We start from the raw sequence: 25181 nt of genomic DNA on the forward strand, positions 1-25181 counted from the left end.
CTTTTTAATGGCTGAGTAAAGCAGAGACATTACTTTGCCGACTAAGGTCCGTCTAGTCAAGGCTATGGTTTTTCCAGTAGTCATGTATGGATGTGAGAGTTGGACTGTGAAGAAGGCTGAGCGCTGAAGAATTGATGCTTTTGAACTGTGGTGTTGGAGAAGACTCTTGAGAGTCCCTTGGACTGCAAGGAGGTCCAATACAGTCCATTCTGAGGGAGATCAACCCTGGGATTTCTTTGGAAGGAATGATGTTAAAGCTGAAACTCCAGTACTTTGGCCACCTCATGTGAAGAGTTGACTCATTGGAAAAGACCCTGATGCTGGGAGGGATTGGGGGCAGGAGGAGAAGGGGACGACTGAGGATGAGATGGCTGGATGGTCTGAGTGAACTCCGGGAGTTGGTGATGGACAGGGAAGCCTGGGGTGCTGCAATTCATGGGGTCGCGAAGAGTCGGACACGACTGATCGACTGAACTGAACTGAAGTTTAATTAGGTCCCATTTGTTTATTTTTGCTTTTATTTACAATATTCCGGAAGGTGGGTCATAGAGGATCCTGCTGTGATTTATGTCGGAGAGCGTTTTGCCTATGTTCTCCTCTAGGAGTTTTATAGTTTCTGGTCTTACGTTTAGATCTTTAATCCATTTTGAGTTTATTTTTGTGTATGGTGTTATGCTGCTTTTACACAGTAAAATTTTTTATTGTTTTGATGTGTGTGTGTGTGCACTCAATTGTGTCTGACTCTTTGTGACGCCATGGACTGTAACCACCAGGCTTCTCTGTCCAGTGGGATTCTCCAGGCAGGAATACTGCAGTGGATTGTCATGCCCTCCTGAGGGGATCTTCCCAACCCAGGGATTGAATATGCATCTTTTTTTATCCCTGGCACTGGCACACAGATTCTTTGCACTGCTTAGGAAGTCCATTGTATTGATGGAATTACAAAAGATAGGATATTCCAGGGATAACATAGAAAATTTAAATCCTACAATTATTTTATTTTATAATTGAAATGTAGTATACTTTCCTAATCACCAGTGTTAAGCATGTTGATGAAAAATCAATTAACAATTTTGTTAAGGAGAAAAGCAGGGGATTTTATTCTACCCAAACTTTGGATAATAACCCGGGAAGCAGATTTTCAGAAAACTCCAGAGTCATCCTGAATCCTAATCTCTTAAGTGAAATCTCATCACTTTTGCCAAATTCCATTTGTTAGACTCATGTTTTACTAGATACACACAAGTGTGGGGATTACACAAGGACATGAACACCAGGGGGCAGGAATAACCGGGACACTTTAGAGCCTGTTACCCCAGCCCTCTGTTCCTGAGCTGGATGAGGTGCTCCCTATGGACAGGGAAGGAGAGGAAGGATTCCTCCTTGGATCCTGGGCCATGAGCTGTAACTGAGGTGATGGGGAACCTGGGTCCTAGTAGCCTTGGGCACATCTACAGGGAGGGCAGCATCCAGAGTCTCTGAAGGCCTGTCCTCAGTGGTGTCCCCGGACCTGGTTCTACAGGCTTGTGAAAAAAAACCTGGTGCCTCCCTTCCTGCTCCATGTTCAGCAATGGCACATTGGGAGCCTAGAGTTGGCTGTGGTGGGAATATGTGTATTACAGAAGTCAACAAATACTATATATAAGGAATTTTCCCTCTCAGCTCATTTTAAAAATATTTATACCATTGCCTTGTCTCCTAAAATCTCTCCCGTGTCCTGTGTCTGTGTCTCTCTTGCAGCTCTGGAGCTGAGGCTGAAGGATGGAGCCCACCGCTGCGAGGGGAGAGTAGAAGTGAAGCACCAAGGAGAATGGGGCACAGTGAATGATTATGATTGGGGCTTGAAGCAGGCAGCTGTGGTGTGCAGACAGCTGAGGTGTGGAGCTGCTGTTGAGGCTCCTCGAGGTGCTTACTTTGGACCAGCAGCTGGCCCCATTTGGTTTTACTATATTTTATGCAGGGGAACAGAGTCAGCTCTCACTGAATGTCAATATTCTAGTATTAGAGACTTTAGCGATGATGGTTTCATTCATGACTGGGATGCTGGAGCAGTCTGCTCAGGTGAGTCCTGCCTGGTCTGGGTGGGGGTCCTCAGCAGAAAAACCTTTGGTTTGATTCCCAGAATAATTATGTGAGAATATGGATCACAGCCTTTAGAGTCTACTTGGGTGAAGACTCTACTCTAGTCCCACATGATTCCTAGAGCATTGTGTGCTCAAAGGAGCAGAAGGAATTGCTTGGACTTGAACAGTAATGGCTCCAGACCAACTTCTGGGTTGGACCTGTCTGAGTTAATTTCATCATGGTAGTTGCTTTTTATTCTTTTTTAGGACGGTTTGAGAAGTGCAGCTACAGGGTGGTATATAGGAGAGATGCTGGCAAGCAAATCGTATTGTATTCATGTTCCTAGGAATTATTATCTGTCCTGTGAAAAAGACAGAGTACCATCAGGTCGGTACATGGGGAGATTCCAATAGAACAAGCTCAACCTAGCAGTCTTAACCAAAATGGGGCGTGAAGATCCAGGGACTAGTGACAGTACTGTGGGTCAAGATGCAGTTACACAAGGGAAAAGACACGAGGGGATTTCACTGGTGTGTTTGAATGTCACTAGGTCACAGTCAGTCAGGGGTGGCAAGAAGGGGGACTTCTGGCAGGGGATAGTCTCATCACACTGGTGCACCTGCTCACCTGGGTGGGGAGCTCATATCCTTTTGTGGGTATGTTGAAGCTGCAGAAAAATATGAAGCTTTGAAATTTATACCACAGTAGCTGAAACAAAGCAAGTGCTAAGGCAGTGAGGCTAAAAGAACCTGAAGTGACTCATAAGAAGTGTTCGGTGCTGTCTAAGTGTAACTGACTTGTGCCAAATTGGAGGCAGTAAAGACAGCAGTGAAACTGGAGTGTGAATGGGTGGTCTCAGGAACTAAGAACATCTCAGTTGTTATCACAATGGTGGATGAGACGGCCAGGACATTATCCATAAGAGCAACTGGATTAGAGGAAAAGTCAGAAATCACAGTGAATTCCCCGAGGGAGGTGGTTGAGTCTCAGGAAAGGGTTGATGGAAAGGTGATCTTTTTCAATCCCACCTTCAGCATATTTTTGATGATACTAGTTGAGACCCTTAAGAAAACAGTTATTTTCTTTTTAGAAAATACTTTATCCAGGCATTCAGTTCAGTTCAGTTCAGTTCAGTCGCTCAGTCGTGTCTGACTCTTTGCAACCCCATGAAGTGCAGCACGCCAGGCCTCCCTGTCCATCACCAACTCCCGGAGTTCACTCAGACTCACATCCATCGAGTCAGTGATGCCATCCAGCTATCTCATCCTCTGTCGTCCCCTTCTCCTCCTGTCCCCAATCCCTCCCAGCATCAGAGTCTTTTCCAATGAGTCAACTCTTTGCATGAGGTGGCCAAAGTACTGGAGTTTCAGCTTCAGCATCATTCCTTCCAAAGAAATCCCAGGGCTGATCTCTTTCAGGATGGACTGGTTGGATCTCCTTGCGGTCCAAGGGACTTGCAAGAGTCCTCCAACACCACAGTTCAAAAGCATCAATTCTTCAATGCTCGGCCTTCTTCACAGTCCAACTGTCACATCCATACATGACCACAGGAAAAACCATAGCCTTGACTAGACGGACCTTAGTCGGCAAAGTAATGTCTCCGCTTTTGAATATGCCATCTAGGTTGGTCATAACTTTTCTTCCAAAGAGTAAGCGTCTTTTAATTTCATGGCTGCAGTCACCATCTGCAGTGATTTTGGAGCCCCCCCAAATAAAGTCTGACACTGTTTCCACTGTTTCCCCATCTATTTGCCATGGAGTGATGGGACTGGCTGCCATGATCTTCATTTTCTGAATGTTGAGCTTTAAGCCAACTTTTTCACTCTCCACTTTCACTTTCATCAAGAGGCTTTTTAGTTCCTCTTCACTTTCTGCCATAAGGGTGGTGTCATCTGCATATCTGAGGTTGATATTTCTCATGGCAATCTTGATTCAAGCTTGTGTTTCTTCCAGCCCAGCGTTTCTCATGATGTACTCCGCATACAAGTTAAATAAGCAGGGTGACAATATACAGCCTTGACGTACTCCTTTTCCTATTTGGAACCCGTCTGTTGTTCCATGTCCAGTTCTAATGTTGCTTCCTGACCTGCATACAGGTTTCTCAAGAGGCAGGTCAGGTGGTCTGGTATTCCCATCTCTCTCAGAATTTTCCACAGTTTATTGTGATCCACACAGTCAAAGGCGTTGGCATAGTCAATAAAGCAGAAATAGATGTTTTTCTGGAACTCTCTTGCTTTTTCCATGATCCAGCGCATGTTGGCAATTTGATCTCTGGTTAGAAAATACTTTATCCAGGCATTAATGACATACACAATCTGTACATATTTAATGTTTTCAATATGATAAGTTCGGAAATCAGTATACATCTGTGAAATCATTACAACACCCATGCCATAAACCTGTTCATCCCCTCAAAAGTTTTCATTCACCTTCTTTTTTACAGTATTACCCTCAAAAACAATTATTTTCAAGGAGATTTGACTTTCGGTTATAAATTTTTGCTTTAAGAAAGCCTTAATGTTTTTCAACATTTCAAGTGTCATTCCTTATTAGCACAATGTCCTAGTCATGGTTTCGTCTGAAGATAAACTTCTGGAGACACTACAGGAGGCTCTGCTTTATTTTGATAAATCAGCATCTAAGTTAAAATGGACTGTGTGCTGCTGGAGCTTCTAGTGATTGTTTTAAGAAAATTGATGTCTTGATATTAATTCCAGTTAAGATGCATTTTAAAATAAGAGGATTTGTGAGTAGTCTGGCAATTAAACCTTGATTGTGGTTTGTACTCCCTGACCACTATTGCTCTAACTTTGGCTCTCATACATTTATGGACAATTCCAGCTTACTTCTACTAATGTCTTTGTCACCAGTTTCCTCCCACTCATCTGTCTTTTCTCTGTTTTCAGACATGTTTTATTTATATTTTTTAAATTCTTTTTAAAATTAATTAATTAATTTTATTATTATTATTTTTTTTACTTTACAATACTGTATTGGTTTTGCCCTACATTGACATGAATCCGCCACAGGTGTACATGAGTTCCCAACCCTGAACCCCCCTCCCACCACCCTCCTCATATCATCTCTCTGGGTCATCCCAGTGCACCAGCCAGACATGTTTTAATAATGTGAAGATAAGTCAAGGGGTGGTGATGCACCAGAGATAAGAATAGAATAGCACATCTGTTCAGTTTTCTCAGTGGAATTGAGGTCTGGGAGTTTATTCCTCTCAGTCTTAGGAGTCAGGTATGGAAGAGAAATCACAGCCTCTTTAGTGGATTGTTGGAAGTGAAGTAGGAGAAATCCAGAGTAGAAACAATCACTTGAGAAGAATATACAGGAGTTTGTTTGAATTAAAAAGTGGACTTCAAGGGCTTCAAGACAAAGGTTTGGGATGGCTTCACAAGCTGAGGACTGCAGTACAGAAGTACAAAATGATGAGGGGACGAAGATGCAAGGATTACAGGAGGGGAGGGTGGGTTCCTGATCCAGGTCAACTATTACATTCACCGCAGCCTCTGTGTACCCTTCCTTCCTGCCCTCTCTTCCTTTATCTTGACGTGGGAGTCATTTCTGAGCCCTCTGGAAGTACTGGCCATTGAAGGTTGCCATTTTATTTGTGGAAAGTTTTTATAATATTGAATCTATTTCTTTAACAAATATAGGACCAATCAGATTTTCCCTTTTTTGGTATCAGGTTCTGGTGAGTTGTGCTTTTCAAGGATTTGGCCTATTTTGCCTAAATTTTTGAAATTGAGTAAAATGTGCTCATATCTCATATCATTAAATTCACCAGTTGACTCTGTTGATTCTTTCATTATATGTTTGCTTTCTATTTAGTTGATTTCTGTTCTCAGTTTTTGTTCCTCTTTTTTGCTTACGATTTGTTGTTATTTTTGTAGATCCATGAAATGGAATCTTAGATTATTTCATTCAGCTTTGGTTTTTATTCTAATGTAGGCATCAAGGAAGCATCAGTTTTCCAAATTTTCTTATAGCCACCACTTTAATGTTAGCCCGCTCATTTTGATACTACATAATTTCTTTAATATTTTATCATCATAAAATATTTCTTCTTTCTCTCTGAATATATTCTTTGCCTTATACACTTACTTTATATGATACTAATATAAACACTACAGTTTTGTGCATAGTGTATAATATTATACACATTATAATATTTACCTCTTTATTAATAATTTGTTTCTGTGCTTATATTTGAACATGCATATTTATAGACAGCATGTGGTTTTACAGGGCTTCCCTGATAGCTCAGACAGCAAAGAGTCTGCTTGCACTGCCGGAGACCAGTGTTCAACCCTTGGGTCAGGAAGATCCGCTGGAGAAGGGCATGGCAACCTACTCCAGTATTCTTTCCTGGAAAATCCCATGGACAGAGGAGCCTGGTGGGCTACAGTCCATGGGGTGCAAAGAATCAGACACAACTGAGCGACTTCGCTTTCACTTTTCCAGTAGTTAAATGTTTTTACCTTGTCATGGGACTAGCATTGCCTCAAACAGAAAGTCAGAACTACTTATCTTATCTTATTGTCTCCTCCTGGCTTCAGTCTTTCCCAGCATCAGAGTCTTTTCCAGTGAGTCAGATATTTGCATCAGGTGGCCAAAGTATTGGAGTTACAGCTTCAGCATCAGTCCTTCCAATGAATATTCAGGACTGATTTTCTTTAGGACTGACTGATTGGATCTCTTTGTTGTACAAGGGACTCTCAAGAGTCTTCTCCAACACCACAGTTCAAAAGCATCAATTCTTCGGTGCTCAGCTTTCTTTATAGTCCAACTCTCACATCCAAACGTGACTACTGGAAAAATGATAGCTTTGATTAGATGGATCTTTGTTAGCAAAGTAATGTCTCAGCTTTTTAATGCTGTATAGGTTTGTTATAGCTTTTCTTCCAAGGGTCAAGCTTTTTTAATTTCATGGTTGAGGTCACAGTCTGCAGTGATTTTGGAGCCCAAGAAAATTAAGTCTGTCACTGTTTTCATTGTTTCCCCATTAATTTGCCATGAAGCGATGGGACCAGATGCCACTATCTTCGTTTTTTGAATGTTGAGTTTTAAGCCAAACTTTTAACTGTCCTCTTTCACTTTCATCAAGAGGCTTTTTAGTTATTCGTTTTCTGCCAAAAGGTTGGTGTTATCTGCATATCTGAGGTTATTGCTATTTCTCCTGGCAATCTCAATTCCAGCTCAAGCTTCATCCAGCCTGGCATTTCCCATGATGTACTCTGTGTAAAAGTTCAATAAACAGCCTGACAATATACAGCCTTGATGTACTCCTTTCCCGATTTGGAACCAGTCTGTTGTTCCATGTCCGGTTCTAACTGTTGCTTCTTTACCTGCATACAGATTTCTCAGGAGGCAGATAAGGTGGTCTGGTATTCCCATCTCTTTAAGAATTTTCCACAGTTTGTTGTGATCCACCCAGTCAAAGGCTTTGGTGTAGTCAATAAAGCAGAAGAAAATGTTTTATCTGGAACTGTCTTGCTTTTTGTATGATTCAGCAGATGTTGGCAATTTGATCTCTGGTTCCTCTGCCTTTTCTAAATCCAGCTTGAACATCTGGAATTTCTCGGTTCACGTACTGTTGAAGCTTGGCTTATGCAGTTCTTCTGTGTATTCTTGCTACCTCTTAATTTCTTCTGCTTCTGTTAGGTCCATAATATTTCTGTCCTTGATTGTGCACATCTTTGCATGAAAAGCTCCTTTGGTATCTCTAATTTTCTTGAAGAGATCTCTAGTTTTCCCATTCTATTGTTTTCTTCTTTTTCTTTGCATTGGTCCCTGAGGAAGGCTTTCTTATCTCTCCTTGCTATTCTTTGGAACTCTGCATTCAAATGGGTATATCTTTCCTTTTCACCTGTGCCTTTAGCTTCTCTTTTTACTCAGCTATTTTTAAGGCCTCCTCAGACAGCCATTTTGCTTTTTTGCATTTTTTTTTCCCCCTTGGGGATGGTTTGGATTACTGCCTCTTGTACAATGTCACTAATATCCATCCACAGTTCTTCAGGCACTCTATCAGATCTAGTCCCTTGAAATATTTGTCATTTGTATAACTATAAGGGATTTAATTTAAGTAATACCTGATTGGTCTAGTGGTTTTCCCTACTTTCTTCAATTTAAGTCTGAATTTTGAAATAAGGAGTTCATGATCTCCTGTTAAATTAATTATAATTATTTCAGTTAGTATAAATTTCAGGTCTACAAGTTCCATTTTTTTTTCTAGTTTCATTTCCCTGTTTATTTTTATGCTTCATTAAGCATATTTGTATTAGTGATTTAAAGACTTTATCAGCCAATTCAATCATTTCTGTAATTTCTGAATCTGTTTTTAACGATTGCTTAAAGCGCAATCAATGTGGTATGGGTTATATTTTTGTTTTTTGAAATTCTAGTGTATTTTTTTTTCTTTTTATTTCACTGGATACTGAGAATTGTTAGATAGTCCTTTACTGGAAAGAACTTTAGAAATAAGGAATCAGAACACACTCAGAAACCAGGGACTTGTACGTGATGAAGTAAATTTTTTTTTTTATTTGAGTTACCTTCATTTCCTTCAAAATGTGTTCCTATGATGACCAACTGACAAATGTTTATTTTAGTCTTCCTCCTTTAGTTTCAAAGCTTCCTGTGATCACACGTTACCTGTCACATGTCTCACTTACTCTCCATTCTACAGCAGGTGCTTCCATTTTTTCTTTTCTTTTCTATCCATCCATATCTTTTAAGATGGTGTTTGCTTGTCTGAAGTGGAAGAAATGAGAATTGATGGTAGGATTAGGTGGTAGATGTGAGAAACAGAAGGTGATACAATATGCAAAAAACTTATTCAACTAGTATTTTCCCAAATATTTGTATATTTTATCCATACTGAGGCTTTTGTAACTTGGAACTCTCCAAATTATGCTTGTTTTTTCACTGCTTCCTTCTTCTCATTCCCATCCTTTCTTCCTTCTCCTTTACCTCCTCCTCATCCTTCTTCTTAATAGTGGGACACGACTGAGCAACTTCACTTTCACTTTTCACTTTCATGCATTGGAGAAGGAAATGGCAAACCACTCCAGTATTCTTGCCTAGAGAATCCCAGGGATGGGAGAGCCTGGTGGGCTGCCATCTATGGGGTCGCACAGAGTCGGACACAACTGAAGTGACTTAGCGGCAGCAGCAGCAGCATCTTTCTTCTTATTTTTGTTTTGGCAGCATTCCAGCTTCTTTTAACATTACAATACATTCATGAATGAAATTAAGTAAGAGGCAAATAAAGGAAAAGTCATCTTGTGTTCACTGCTGCTGCTGCATTGCTTCAGTCGTGTCCGACTCTGTGCAACCCCATAGATGGCAGCCCACCAGGCTCCGCCACCCCTGGGATTCTCCAGGCAAGAACACTGGAGTGGGTTGCCACTGCCTTCTCCGTCCTGTGTTCACAGATTGGAATAATTAAAGTTGTTAAATATCTATGCTATTTGAAGTGAGTACAGACTTGATGCAATCCCTATCGAATTCTCAATGGCACTGTTTCTGGAAATAGAAAAGGCAATCTTCAAATAAGAGTGTCTTGTTTAATTTTTAGGTACTCATTAATTTTCCTGTTTTGTTATCATCACTGAATTTTAGTTTCACTCCACTGTGGTCATAAAGATACTTGGAATGATGCTGGTCTTCAATTTGTTAAAACTTGTTTGTACCTAGCATGTCATCTTGCCAGGAGAACACGCCATGTGTGCTTGAGAAGAATGCATATTTTTCTGTTGATAGGAATACAGAATTAGTACAATGGTGGTATTAAAATAAATTACTGTCACCCTGTTGTATTTTCTACGACTCCTGTCTCAGAAGAAAAATCTCTAATAGGAGATGATCTGCAAACTCAGCTGTTTGGGAAACTCTCCTTGAGAACTCCCTCTCTCCCAGCTTCATTGACAAATGCTGGGATTTCAAGAGAGATGGTCAGGACCATGCCTCCACTATGGTTTTCCAGTAGTCATGTATAGATGTGAGAGTTGGACTGTAAAAAAAGCTGAGAGCCAAATAATTGATACTTTTGAACTGTGGTATTGGAGAAAACTCTTGAGAGTCCCTTGGACTGCAAGGAGATCCAACCAGTCAATCCTAAAGGAAATCAGTCCTGAATTTTCATTGGAAGGACTGATGTTGAAGCTGAAACTCCAATACTTCGTCCACCTGATGCAAAGAGCTGACTCATTTGAAAAGACCCTGATGCTGGGAAAGATTGAGAGCAGGAGGAGAAGGGGACGACAGAGGATGAGATGGTTGGATGGCATCACGGACTCAATGGACATAAGTTTCTGCAAGCTTCCAGAGTTGGTGATGGACAGGGAGGCCTGGAGTGCTGCAGTCCATGGGTTGCAAAGAGTTGGACATGACTGAGCGACTGAACTGAACTGAACACCCCTCTCTATGACTCTCTGAGCTTTCTTAACTCATCTTATTTTCCACTGAGGTAACCTAATAAATTCTTGGAAATTTTTGTCACCAAACTTTTGGAAAAAATATGATGCCAATTAGTTATAATATCCATATTTCTTTACTGGAGCTGTCATCTATCTAGAAGTTGGCATGGACTCATGGATACAGCCTCATGATTTTCCGTAACCTAAGTCACTAGCTTCTGGGAGAGAAACCTGGTCAGAATATTACCCCCAGAAGTCTCAGCAAAGTTTTCTAATCTTGTCTGGAAGATACGTCTCTAATCTCATATCCACATCCCTCTGGGTGGGTTGTGTTCTGCATATCTCTGCATTCAAGTTTAAGTGCTCAACTATTATACAGTCTCCTTGGGTCTGTAGGCCCCAGGCTTCTTAATAAGAAATTTTCTTCTCCAACCAATGCTAAAATATGTGTTCTTGGTATTCAGCTGTTCCAATGATTTGTCTTAGGCCAGATCTGTCCAGGCTCCAAGACCAAGGAATTCACATTTTTAACCAATCTCAAAGTATATGTTCTTGGGATTCAGCCATCAAACTGACCCTGTAATCCTTCTGGATTTATCTTCAGAGACTTACATATGAAAATCCAGTTATGATGATAATTGTCAAATTCTCTCCCTTTTCCCTGTCCTAGGAAATAAAAGCTTTTACAGTGATGCCTGGGACATATTGTTTTCAATTGTCAAGCAAGGTCCATGAACATTGACTAGGTTTGTTGTTTTTCTCTCAGGATTTGTGCGTCTAGCTGGAGGAACTAGACCTTGCTCTGGGCGAGTTGAAGTACATTCCGAACAAGACTGGATCCCAGTGTCTGATAGGAACTTTGCACTCCCCACTGCCCAGGTTATCTGTGCAGAGCTAGGATGCGGCAAGGCTGTGTCTGTCCTGGGACACGTGCCCTTCAGAGAGTCCGATGGCCAGGTCTGGGCTGAAGAGTTCAGGTGTGAGGGGAAGGAGCCTGAGCTCTGGTCCTGCCCCAGAGTGCCCTGTCCAGGGGACCCTTGTCACTACAGTGGAGCTGCTCAAGTTGTCTGTTCAGGTGAGATGCATGTCAGGACTTAATCTCCCTGCACACTCTGTTCAGGTGAGAAATCATGAGATTTTGCTGAAATCCTGTCGTCTCATATCCAGCATACTCAGAAGTCCGGCTCATGACAAACAGGACCTCTCAGTGTGAGGGGCAGGTGGAGATGAACATTTCTGGACGATGGAGAGCGCTCTGTGCCTCCCACTGGAGTCTGGCCAATGCCAATGTTGTCTGTCGTCAGCTCAGCTGTGGAGTCGCCATCTCCACCCCCCGAGGACCACACTTTATGGAAGGAGGTGATCAGATCTCAACAGTCCGGTTTCACTGCTTGGGGGTGGAGTCCTTCCTGTGGGAGTGTCCTGTGACTGCCCTGGGTGTCCCTGACTGTTCCCATGGCAACACGGCCTCTGTGATCTGCTCAGGTAAGAGAGAGGGACAAGAACTACTGGTACTCAGGATGCTCCTGGAGTGAAATGTCTCCAAGAGCAGAGAGTGAGGGAAAACTGGCTTCAAAAGTCAGACATCCTATGGTGAAACATGGTTCTTCTTATTCTTCATTTGTTTTTCAGGTCAGGGCAAAAAGTATGAAGGGGAATAATGTATGTATATATTTTGGGAGGTAATGGAATTCCAGATGAGCTATTTCTTTTTTTTTAATATAAATTTATTTATTTTAATTGGAGGTTAATTACTTTAGAATATTGTATTTGTTTTGCCATACATCAACATGAATCCGCCACAGGTATAAACGTGTTCCCCATCCTGAACCCCCCTCCCAGGAGGGGGAGGAGGAATAATATATTTTTAAACAACATTGTTATTTACACATGGTCATAGAAAACAATGTATAAGCAATAAGTGTAGACTTCAGTCATGTTCTCCAGTCCAAGTCAACAAAGAGAACATTCCCAGCACCACGGAATTATTGTTGTCTCCCCATAACTGTGCTCTCCCTCCTCTCCAGTGAAAATCACTTACTAACTTCTACCGTAGAATACTTCATCAGTGTTTGAAGTGTATATAAAATCATGCAGTATGTTTCCTTTTGTATCTAATTTATTTAATTTATTTTCTTATTTTATCTACTTTATTTAATGTTTGAGTCGCTTGCTCAGTCACTCTGTCATTTGGCTACAGTGGCTACATTCTTTACCACTGCATGGTCTGTAGCCCACCAAGTTCCTTTGTCCGTGGGATTTCCCAGCAAGAACACTGGAGTGGTGTGCCGTTTCCTGCTCCAGGGGATCTTCCAGTCCAGGGACTGAATCTGAGTCTCTTGCATTTCCTGTGCTGGCAGACAGAGTCTTTTCCACTGAGCCACCAGGGAAGCCCTTAGTGCTTCTCATATCCCTTTACAAACAACTCTTAAAAAAGTAAATGTTGCTCAGTCGTGTCCAACTCTGCGACGCCATGGACTGTAGCCTACCAGGTTCCTCCATCCGTGGGATTTTCCAGGCAAGAATACTGGAGTGGGTTGCCATTTCCTTATCCAAGAGATCTTCCCAACCCAGGGACTGAATCCAGGTCTCCCGCATTGTAATAACTCTGCCTACACCATAAAAGCATTCTCTGAGAGTATTTTAAAGAAGTTTAATTATTTCTCTCTTGCATGTTGTACTTTCCTTCTGTTATGGATATCTGTGTAAGATAATTGTCAGGGTTCATACAGACATCCAATTGACTCAGGTCTTTCTGAAAAGACACTGTTCCAGATTGCACTGCCACTTTGTAATAAACAGAAGGGTATGCATGTCTGAGTCTTTCTTGAGACTCTCTACTCTGTTCCATTGTATCATTTGTATACCCTTGCATGTTTTCTTAATTATTGTAACTTTATAATAAGTCTGAAAACTTTTAATTTATAGGAATTACTTTATACTTAGTCTTCATTGCTTGTCTTGCCAACTGTATTGGTTGTTCTTGGTCTTTGCATTTTGTATAAACTTGTGAATCAGCTTATCATTTTTCACCAAAAAAGCTTAAGGTATTTTGACTGAGATTAGATTTAATCCAAATATTAATTTGAGGATGATTGACTATAGTAATGTTGAGTCTTCCAACTCATTGACACCATACATTCCTCTATTCAATTCGGTCTTGAATTTCTCTTGGAAGATTTGCTCATCTTCTAGTAGGTTTTGTCTCCTAGGCATTTTATTTTTTAATGTTACTAGTATTTTTTTTCCCCTGTGTAAGTGTCTGAGCAATGAATTTTCTCTGCCTTGTTTTCACCTTTTAATTTTTTTTTCTTTTGACCTAATTTGCAATTTACAGAAAAGTTGCAAGAATAGTTGCAATAATAAAACTTTCCAGATGACCTTCACCTGGATTTCCCAGTGTTAGTATTTCACTTTAATCTTCCTTTATCTGTCTGTTTCTGTCTTTCTCTTTTCCTCTTGGTTTGCCTCTTGCCCCATTTCTCCCTGAATATGTAAAATCTTTCTGAATTAGATTGCAGACATGATGTCCTTTTACCCTTAAAATACTATAGGGAATTTCCTTATGTAACCACAGTTCAGTCAAGTTCTCAGACAACTTCAGCTCCAGATGACATCTAAGTGCAGCCACATGAAAATCCCAAGACAGAACTGCCAAGTTTGTCTGTCTCAAGTTACTGACCCAGGAAGTCTTAAGCAAAATGAAGTTGTTGGGTTTTTTTTTTTTTTTTTTTTTGTTTTCTTTTCTCCTACTGCTACTAACATTTTTGGAAAACTTTGTTACACAGCAATATAACCCGGACACTTACCATGTGACCTGCATTCTAAATAGACGAATATTTGTCCTCTGATCTTCTATTTTACTGTTTCTACCTTGTGCTGATCTAATGTGCCAATACACTCATTCTCTAGTTCTTAATTTCAGTTATTAAGTTTCAGCTCTTGGAGAAGGCGATGGAAACCCACTCCAGTAGTCTTGCCTGGAAAATCCCATGGGCGGAGGAGCCTGGTGGGCTGCAGTCCATGGGGTCGCTAAGAGTCAGACACAGCTGAGTGACTTTACTTTTAATTTTCACTTTCATGCACTGGAGAAGGAAATGGCAACCCACTCCAGTGTTCTTGCCTGGAGAATCCCAGGGATGGGGGAGCCTGGTGGGCTGCCGTCTCTGGGGTCACACAGAGTCGGACACGACTGAAGCAACTTAGCAGCAGCAGTAGCAGCAAGTTTCAGCTCTAGAATTTTTATTTGTTTTCTTGTTATCATTTTTTTTGACAAGATATATCTTGTCAACTAATTCTATAATCACTGTAATCACGACTACTTAAATTCTCTGCCAGATAACTCTAGTAGCTGAATACCTTTGGGAATACTTTCCAATGTCTCCTTTTTCCTCTTGGTTTTCCAGGAGATCTCTTTTATGTAAGTATTTTTAAAATTATAGATGTAGATGTAGAAAATTATAGAAATCCTTCAAAAAAGATTTTATTTTGCATCTTTTAATTAGAGATAGATTATTGGGGGCAGGAGGAGAAAGGGACGACCGAGGATGAGATGGCTGGATGGCATCATGGACTCGATGGACATAAGTCTGAGTGAACTCTGGGAGATGGTGATGAACAGGGAGGCCAGGCGTGCTGCAACTCATGGGGTCACAAAGAGTCGGACACGACTAAGCTACTGAACTGAAATGAACTGATGTAACATAATTTTTTTAATTGAGTATAATTGCTTTACAATGTGGTGTTAATTTCTGCTGTACAAGGAGTGAATCAGTTATATGTATACATATATCCCCTCCTTCTTGAAATGCAAATCAAAACTACAATGAAGTATTACCTCACACCAGTCAGAATGGTAATTATAAAAAAATCTACAATGATTACTACTAAACATGATGTGGAGAAAAGGGAACCCTCTTGTACTGATGGTGGAAATGTAAACTGATACAGCCAATATGGAGAACAATATCAGTTCAGTTCAGTTCAGTTCAGTCGCTCAGTCGTGTCCAACTCTTTGCAACCTCATGAACCATAGCACACCAGACCTCCCTGTCCATCACTAACTCCCAGAGTTTGCTCAAACTCATGTCCATTGAGTCAGTGATGCCATCCAACAATCTCATCCTCTGTCATCCCCTTTCCTCCTGCCTTCAATCTTTCCCAGCATCAGGGTCTTTTCAAATAAGTCAGTTCTTCACATCAGGTGGCCAAAGTATTGGAGCTTCAGCTTCAACATCAGTCCTTCCAATGAAAATTCAGGACTGATTTCCTTTAGGATTGACTGGTTGGATCTCCTTGCAGTTCAAGGGACTCTCAAGAGTCTTCTCCAACACCACAGTTCAAAAGAATCAATTCTTTGGCGCTCAGCTTTCTTTATAATTTAACTCTCACATCCATACATGACTACTGGAAAAAGCATAGCTTTGACTAGACAGACCTTTGTTGGCAAAGTAATGTCTCTGTTTTTTAATATGCTGTCTGGTTTGGTCATAACTTTTATTTTAAGAAGGAAGCATCTTTTAATTTCATGGCTGAGGTCACCATCTGCAGTGATTTTGGAGCCCAAGAAAATAAAGTCAGCCACTGTTTCTACTGTTTCCCCATTAATTTGATATGAAGCGATGAGATCAGATGCCATGATCTTAGTTTCCTGAATGTTGAGCTTTAAGCCAACTTTTTCACTCTCCTCTTTCACTTTCATCAAGAGGCTCTTTAGTTCTTCTTCACTGTCTGCCATATAGGTGGTGTCATCTGCACATCTGAGGTTATTGATATTTCTCCTGGCAGTCTTGATTCCAGCTTGTGCTTCATCCAGCCCCACATTCTCAAGATGTACTCTGCAAATAAGTTAAATAAACAGGGTGACAATATACAGCCTTGTTATACTCCTTCCCTTTTTGGAATCAGTCTGTTGTTCCATGTCCAGTTCTAACTGTTGCTTCTTGACCTGTATACAGATTTCTCAAGAGGCAGATCAAGTGGTCTGATATTCCCATCTCTTGAAGAATTTTCCACACTTGTTGTGATCCACACAGTCAAAGGCTTTGGCATAGTCAATAAAGCAGAAATAGATGTTTTTCTGAAACTCTCTTGCTTTTTTGATGACCCAATGAATGTTGTAAATTTGATCTCTGGTTCCTCAGCCTTTTCTACATCCAGCTTGAACATCTGGAAATTCATGGTTCATGTACTGTTGAAGCCTGGCTTGGAGAATTTTGACCATTACTTTGCTAGTGTGTGAGATGAGTACGACTGTGTGGTAGTTTGAGCATTCTTTGGCATTGTCTTTGTTTTGGATTAGAATGAAAGCTGACCTTTTCCAGTCCTGTGGCCACTGCTATTTTCCAAATTTGCTGACTTATTGAGTGCAGCACTTTCACAGCATCTTCTTTCAGGATTTGAAATAGCTCAACTAGAATTCTATCACCTCCACTAGCTTTGTTCATAGTGATGCTTCTTAAGGCCCGCTTGACTTCACATTCCAGGATGTCTGGCTCTAGGTGAGTGATCATGCCATCATGATTATCTGGGTCATGAAGATCAGTTTTGTATAGTTCTTCTGTGTATTCTTGCCACCTCTTCTTAATATCTTCTGCTTCTGTTAGGTCCATACCATTTCTGTCCTTGACTGTGCCCATCTTTGCATGAAATATTTCCTTGGTATCTCTAATTTTCTTGAAGAGATCTCTAGTCTTTCCCATTCTATTGTTTTCCTCTATTTCTTTGCATTGATCACTGAGGAAGGCATTCTTGACTCTCCTTGCTATTCTTTGGAACTCTGCATTCAGATGCTTATATCTTCCCTTTTTTCCTTTGCTTTTTGCTTCTCTTCTTTTTACAGCTATTTGTAAGGCCTCCTCAGACAGCCATTTTGCTTCTTTGCATTTCTTTTTCTTGGGGATGGTTGATCCCTGTCTCTTGTACAACGTCATGAACCTCTGTCCATAGTTCTTCAGGCACTGTGTCTATTAGATCTAATCCCTTTATTTCTCACTTCCACTGTATAATCATAAGGGATTTGATTTAGGTCATACCTGAATGGTCTAGTAGTTTCCCTGCTTTCTTCAATTTAAGTCTGAATTTGGCAATAAGAGTTCAGGATCTGAGTCACAGTCCTTCAAAACCTAGGGATAAAATTAGCATATGAACCAGCAATCCCCCCTGCTGGGCATAAACATTGAGAAAACCATAATTCAGAAAGACACATGTAATTCATTCTTAGGGCAATGCATAGCGTAAAAGAAAATTTTTGGCATTCTAAAACAGAACTCTCAATAGAGATTAAAATTACATTAACTTTGCTGCTATGTTATAGCTCCCATCTCAGGCTCCATCACTAGATCATTATTTAGCTTAAATCAGTTTTCAGTTGTTCAACCTCCCGCCCTCTAATCATTGCTGTATCTGCAGGAAACCAGACCCAGGTGCTACCCCAGTGCAAGTACCCCGTGTCTGAACCAGCAGCCTTAGCATCCCCAGAGGAGAGCGCCCCCTACTGCTCAGGTGAGGGTCCCACAGGACAGAAGACCCTTCTGACCCCCTGTCCCCTCGCCCCCCTCACCACCCGTCACCGCCCCATTGTCCCATTTCTCTCTCCTCAGACAGCAGACAGCTCCGCCTGGTGGACGGGGGCGGTCCCTGTGCCGGCAGAGTGGAGATCCTTGACCAGGGCTCCTGGGGCACCATCTGTGATGACGGCTGGGACCTGGACGATGCCCGCGTGGTGTGCAGGCAGCTGGGCTGTGGAGACGCCCTCAATGCCATGAAGTCTGCTCACTTTGGTGCGGGATCAGGACCCATCTGGCTGGACGACCTGAACTGCACAGGAAATGAGTCCCATGTGTGGAGGTGCCCTTCCCGGGGCTGGGGGTGGCACGACTGCAGACACAAGCAGGACGCGGGGGTCATCTGCTCAGGTCTGCGCTGCACACTGTCCACAGGCCGGGGAATGGGGGAGGGTGCTGGAGCATGGGGTTCTGAGCCCTGATGGAGAGATGCTGAAAGGACCAGGGAAGGAGGCTTCTTCCCATGGAGCCTGTGTTTCCAGCAGACGTGAAGACGAGGTGCTTTCACTGCCTCCTGCAGCGGCTGACGTTTTTGTTCTTTCTTCTCAGCAGTGTTTCCTGGCAGAGCCATTTCTTACTGTTTCCACACAACAGCAGAGCTCCCTCTTCAGTTCCCTGTGGTAGTAAAGTCTAGAGATCCCGTTGATGCTGTAATGAAAGCACAGATTTACTCTGTTCAGTTCTGTTTGCTAGGAGTCTGCTGACGGTCTCTGTGGGCCAGCATCCTGGTTTTCACAGAGCTGCGTTCTTCCTGCAGGCACAGGGAGGACTCCCTTCCCAGCCTTTGCTGGTTTCTATGCGACCTCCTTCCTGGGCTCAGAGCCCTCTTCTTCTTCAGATATATAGCAAACTATGTCTCTTCTGAGCATTTTTCTTTACCTTTCCCTCCAACTGGAGCTTTGCAAGGTTATCCATCTAAGGATACCAGGAATAATGAGGTGATTAGGCTGGATTCAGGTGGTTAATTCACAATATTCCAGCTTAATCTCACCATCCCAAAGTCTTTACCTTAATAACATCTGTAAAGTCCATTTTCAAATGTAAGGTAACATATTCACAGGTTCCACAGATTATGATGTAGAGATTTGTGGGTTCATTATTCTGCCTACCCACCCCCCACCCCAGTATCCACATCACATCCCATTCACAGATCCTTTTTAGATTTTACCAGGAAGCAGGATCTAGCTCCCCCAGCTTGCAGGTACCCAGATTGGTCTTTCTCTCTGTTCACATCCATGACATCATTGTGGTAGAAATAGACACAAAAAGACAAACTAAGATGAAAGGGAGATGAATGTCATTCTTGTCACCTAGTGGACATCTCCTCAACTAGGTCAGGGATGTATAGTCATAAATTCTTGGAGAGAGGAAAACCCAGAGCACAGAGTTGGGTGTTCACTATGTCCTGTTTCCTCTCCCTTTCAATCTTAGATTTCCTGGCCCTCAGGATGGTGAGTGAGGACCAGCAGTGTGCTGGGTGGCTGGAAGTTTTCTACAACGGGACCTGGGGCAGTGTCTGCCGCAGCCCCATGGAAGACATCACCGTGTCCATGATCTGCAGACAGCTTGGCTGTGGGAACAGTGGAAGTCTCAACACTTCAGTTGCTCTTAGGGAAGGTTCTAGACCCCGGTGGGTAGATGGAATCCGTTGTCAGAAAACTGATACCTCTCTCTGGCAGTGTCCTTCTGACCCTTGGAAATACAACTCATGCTCTTCAAAGGATGAAGCCTATATCTCATGTGCAGGTAAATTACTGTTCTGTTTCTGTGTCTGTCCCAAGCCCATAGGATGTTGTTAGTGTGGTTTTATGTTTTCCAGTCTAAGTGATGAATTTAGGCTGAATCTAGAAAAAGGTGGGCTGTGTTTCTGTCTGTTTCCATGTATTTGTATTCGTTGTGGGGTATGGACCTGGTAAACAGCAAAGAGATGAAGAAATTTCAGCTTGCATCAAGATGCAGTTAATGTCTCAGCCCATTAGATGATGAAGCCTCTGCTTTCACTTGTTGTTTGGATTGAGCCAAGGACCTTTGATAATCTTGTTTGGGGACAAGACCAGCCCCAGCTGTCCCTCATCCAGCACTTCTCATCATTGCTCCTACAGGAGGGAGACACCAGAGCTGTCCAACTGCTGCCCCCTGCACAGGTACGTCAGCCCCGCCCCCTCCCCTGTGGCTCCCAGGGGCTCTTTCCTCCCACCAGGGCAGTCACAGGAGGGGCTGCTGCCTTTTCAGACAGAGAGAAGCTCCGGCTCAGGGGAGGAGACAGCGAGTGCTCAGGGCGGGTGGAGGTCTGGCACAGCGGCTCCTGGGGCACCGTGTGCGATGACTCCTGGAGCCTGGCAGAGGCCGAGGTGGTGTGTAAGCAGCTGGGCTGTGGCCAGGCCCTGGAAGCCGTGCGGGCTGCGACATTCGGCCCTGGAAATGGGAGCATCTGGCTGGACGAGGTGCGGTGCGGGGGCCGGGAGTCCTCCCTGTGGGACTGTGCTGCAGAGCCCTGGGGGCAGAGTGACTGCAAGCATGAGGAGGATGCTGGTGTGAGGTGCTCTGGTGAGTGAGGGGCTCGGGTCCGCCCTAGTGAGTGGAGGGCGAGTGTGAGTTTGTATCCAGAGCACTTCCTGGGATAACCTGCTGCTTTGTGCTCTGGCTCCAGGAAAAGATATTATCTGATTTCCTGGGATCTGGGAGAGAATGATATGCCCATTAATGATAGGTGTAACCTGATGATCAACTCGGTACAGTAATCCATTCCTTTTTTCCTTCTCGCCTGGTGAGAGAACAGCAGTTCCCTGCAGCCATGGAAGTAAGTAGTCCTGCTGCTCTGAGCAGTGTGATTGAAGAGTCCCCATATTTTCAGGCACCTGCACTGTATATCTTTATATTTTAACAAAACTACCCATATCAGTACAGAAAACCTTAACAATCTCATGTTTACAGTCCTGTTGAGCAGTGGCAGCTGAAGTACTCCAGAGCTTTACCAACTTTCATCCCATAACAATCCTCTAGAACCAGAATGAGAAGACACTTGACATAGCTCAGGGAAAGACCTCTGTTGATCACATCTTGGGGTTCAGGCAAACCCATTGTATCTTAATGGTGGCTTCATGGTCTTGAAGACTCAGAAGAGGACCAGTATGAGGACAGAGGGTTTTCTCTGGACTTATGACCCTCCTAAAACCCTATGGTCCACTTTGACTCAGCTCCAGACCCTGGCATCCTCTCCCTTCCCATGATCCTCTGCATCATCCTCGGAGCCCTTCTCTTCATGGTCCTCATCATCCTGGGGATTCAGCTACACAGATGGAGAGCAAAGCACCAAGGTGGGCCTTAGAGATGCTAAATGATCTGGAGAATGGTGGGAAAGGGATTGAGTCTGTTGTGACATCAAGGAAGTGCACAAGCATTGGTCTCCATGCTCATTATCTGATAAAATCCCACCTTTTCTACTGTAGACAACAGGATTTGAAAGAATGGAATCCTTGGTCCTGGGTCGAATGTAAAATTTCTTGAGAATTATGACTTCCTGTGTGAACAGTGCCAGTGGATATTGAGTGTGAGATCAAGATCAGAGTCAAGAAATCTAGTTCTGTTCCATGTAGCTAAGAAAGGAGCCTGAGCAGCCCAGAGTGGTTTCCCAAGGGGCAATGCTGGAGAGCACTGAAGGCTTCTTCTGTTGATAAAGGGATTAACTCCAGGGTCAGTCTCTAACTCATGCTACTTTCCCAGAGGTATCTGATTTTGAAGATGTTGTTGATGAAGCCGTGTACCAGGAGATTGATGACATCATAAAACCAGGGAAGAAGGACCTGTTGGACAGCCAAGGTAAGTCCCATGCCCTCCCTTCTGATCATGAGTTGGCTGTGTGTTATTTTCAACAGAGACCCAACCTTACTAAGCCAACTTCACATGGAGTTCCAAGCCTTCTCTCTACAAGTCTGAAGTCTCAATATTTCCTCTATACTATGACAGCAGGCGTCCTACGATGACAGGGCAAAGGTTTTCATTTTTCTGTGATGATTTTCTCCCTACCAGGTAACCTGTCTGATGACTCAGCAACTAAGCTGCCATATTACACAGGAGACGATGGAGAGGATGGAGACCCCAGCTCTGCCCCAGGTAGCAAGTCTTCCCTTGGATGGTGGAGATGTGAAGGAGGAATCTTGTCTGAGGATCTCTTCCTGTGATTAAGATGGGAAGGATCTCTTTTCTCTAGTTCACAACAACTTTTTCCCTCTCTTGCCCGCTCTATGACCTCAGAAATGGAAAGATTATACCTAGTTCTCTTTTATTCACAGCACTTCTCCCCAGTTACAGACTGAATACGTAGCACTTCCCAGGTGGCGCTAGTGGTAGAGAACCTGCCTGCCAATGCAGAGAGATAAGATATGCTGGTTTGATCCTTGGGTCAGTAAGATCCTCTGAAGGAGGGCAGGGCAACCGACTCCACTAGTCTTGCCCAGAGAATCCCCATGAACAGAGAGCCTGGCAGGCTATAGTCCAAGGGGTCTCAAAGAGTTGGACATAACTGAAGCAACTGAGCATGCATGTATCTAATAGTACATTATTATCTAATGTACCATTAAATACTTTAAGGCCATTAAAAAAAAAATCTGAAACTGACAAACTCAAAATTGTGTGGCTAAAGAGAACATTGGAAACTATAGTTGGGTCCAGAATCAGTCTGATATTCTAATTATTTCATGGATTTTTGTATATATTGAGACAAAAATATTGCTATTGATAAGCCCTGGAATATATGCAGTGATCAGTGCTGTTAATCACCAATTACCAGAAACTCTTACTTACAAGGAACTGGAGAAAGGAGAATGTCCTCTCTGGGTCTTCTCCAGATAATAAAGATGGACAACCCCTGGAGGTGAGATCCTAAGGTCAACCAAGGTCTAGAAGGGACTGAAACCCAGGCATCCTGTGACTGGGATGGTGGGATATCCTGTCTCTAAGTAACAGATGTCCAGGATCCCCCTCCCACCAGCTCTGTGTCTCCCAGAGCTTCAGAGAGCCCACAGACACCTGGGTTCTCTTGGTCCAGATTCATCCTCCCCAGTCACTGATATGTGCACAGTATGTGTTACAAATCTGTACTATATGCTTGAAATAGTACCTGAAATTCATAGCATAATAGCTTTTGTTGATGCTTTACGATATGAGAAACCATGTTAGAAAAATATGACTGACCCTGATACATTGAAATAGTTAAAAGATTTAAATGATTTCTGAACACAGTGAGATCAAATACATGCCTTTGACACGACCTTGGAATATAGAGTCTGTATTCATCAGGTGTTTGAACTTCTGCATTAGAAGGGACTTAGGGCATCACTTAGTCCAACACATACTTTGCTATTCCACCTAAGTCCGTGTCTGTTTACAGATCCTCTGAGACAGCATATCAACACCACAGGAAATGGTTATGATGATGCCGATGAGTTACCTGTTCCTGTAAATCCTTTCTTCCCTGGGATGAATGAGAATAACTTTTCCCCAGAGGACAGAGGTGGCACCCGTTATTCCCAGATAAGTGAGTTGACAGCTCAGTAGCTGACTTCATCGTGTGGAGAAGATGAGTTTTGACCCACTTAACAGTCAGTTTTTCTTGTTGTTGGAATTGGGGTAGCCTCTTATACCTAGATGGGCTTCCCAGGTAGTGCAGTGATACAGACTCCACCTGCTAATGCAGGAGACACAAGAGGGTGTCTTGTGTCTTGATAGGGTTTGATCTCTGGGTTGGGAAGATTCCCTGGAGGAGGGCATGGCAAACCACTACAGTATTCTTGCTTGGAGAATCCCATGGACAGAGGAACCTGACAGGCTACAGTCCATGGGGTCACAAAGAGTCAGACATGACTGAGCATGCTCACACACACAGAGAAAGGAGAATGCCTTCCTGGATCTTCTCCAGTTAGTAAAGATGGACAACCTCTGGAGGTGGGATCCTAAGGTCAAGCAAGAACTAGAAGGGACTGAAACCCAGGCGTCCTGTGACTGGGATGGTGGAATATCCTGTCTCTGAGTAACAGATGTCCAGGATCCCTCTCCCACCAGCTCTGTGTCTTCCAGAACTTCAGAGAGCACACAAACACCTGGGCTCTCTTGGTCCAGATTCATGCTCCCCAGTCACTTTTATGTGCATAGTATGTATTACAACTCTGTACCACATGCTCAAAAAGAGTACCTGAAACTCATAGCATTATAGATTTTGTTGATGCTTTGATATGAGAGACCATATTAGAAAAATATGATTGACCCTGATATATTGGAATATTTAGAAGGTTTAAATGATTTCTGAGCACACTGAGATAAACTACACGCCTTTAACAGCCCTGGAATATGGAGTATATATTTGTCTTTTGTTTGAATCTCTGCCTCAGAAGGGACTTGGATCATCAGTCCAACTCATATTTTGCTTTTTCACCTAAGTTCTTGTCTGTTTTTAGAGCCTCCAGGACAGAACATCAATACCATAGGAAATGGTTATGATGATGTTGATGATGTTGATGTTGATGTCGTTGATCCCATAAATCCTTTCTTCCCTGGGACAAATGAGAATAACTTTTTCCCAGACGATAGAGGTGGTTCCAGGTATTCCCAGACTGGTGAGTTGACAGCTCAGTAGCCTGACTTCATCATCATGGAGAAGATGAGTTTGACTCACTAACAGTCAGTGTTTCTTTACTATCAGAGCTTGGGGCAGCCTTGTTTGGGTTTCCCTGGTGGTGCAGTAGTAAAGACTCTGCCTGCCAATGCAGGATACAAAAGGGACTTGGATTTGATCCGTGAGTCAGGAAGACTCCCTGGAGAAAGAAATGGCAACCCACTCCAGTATTCTTGCCTGGAAAATCATGTGGACAGAAGAGCCTTGTGGGCTATAGTCCATGGGGCTGCAAAGAGTCAAACATGAGTGAGCATGCATGCACCACATATACCAGGTATTATTGACTTTTCCTTATCTCTGGAATATTGGAGCTACTTCATCTGTTCTGAGAGGAGAACATACTGTGTTCTCTTGTCCATGTCCATCATCAATTGGATAAAGACACATTTGTATGAGTAACAGAGGCTTTGTTCCCATTTTCATACCCTAAATTGAAATATATGTTCTGACAAT

General features: G+C 42.8%; 1 pseudogene; it reads left to right on the plus strand.

The window, feature by feature from the left end:
• Positions 1-25181, plus strand: part of LOC128048244 (antigen WC1.1-like) — a 29852-nt pseudogene that overhangs the window by 3825 nt on the left and 846 nt on the right.

This window comes from Budorcas taxicolor, chromosome 5 (assembly GCF_023091745.1).
Source record: "Budorcas taxicolor isolate Tak-1 chromosome 5, Takin1.1, whole genome shotgun sequence".
In the NCBI taxonomy this organism is placed as follows: domain Eukaryota; kingdom Metazoa; phylum Chordata; class Mammalia; order Artiodactyla; family Bovidae; genus Budorcas; species Budorcas taxicolor.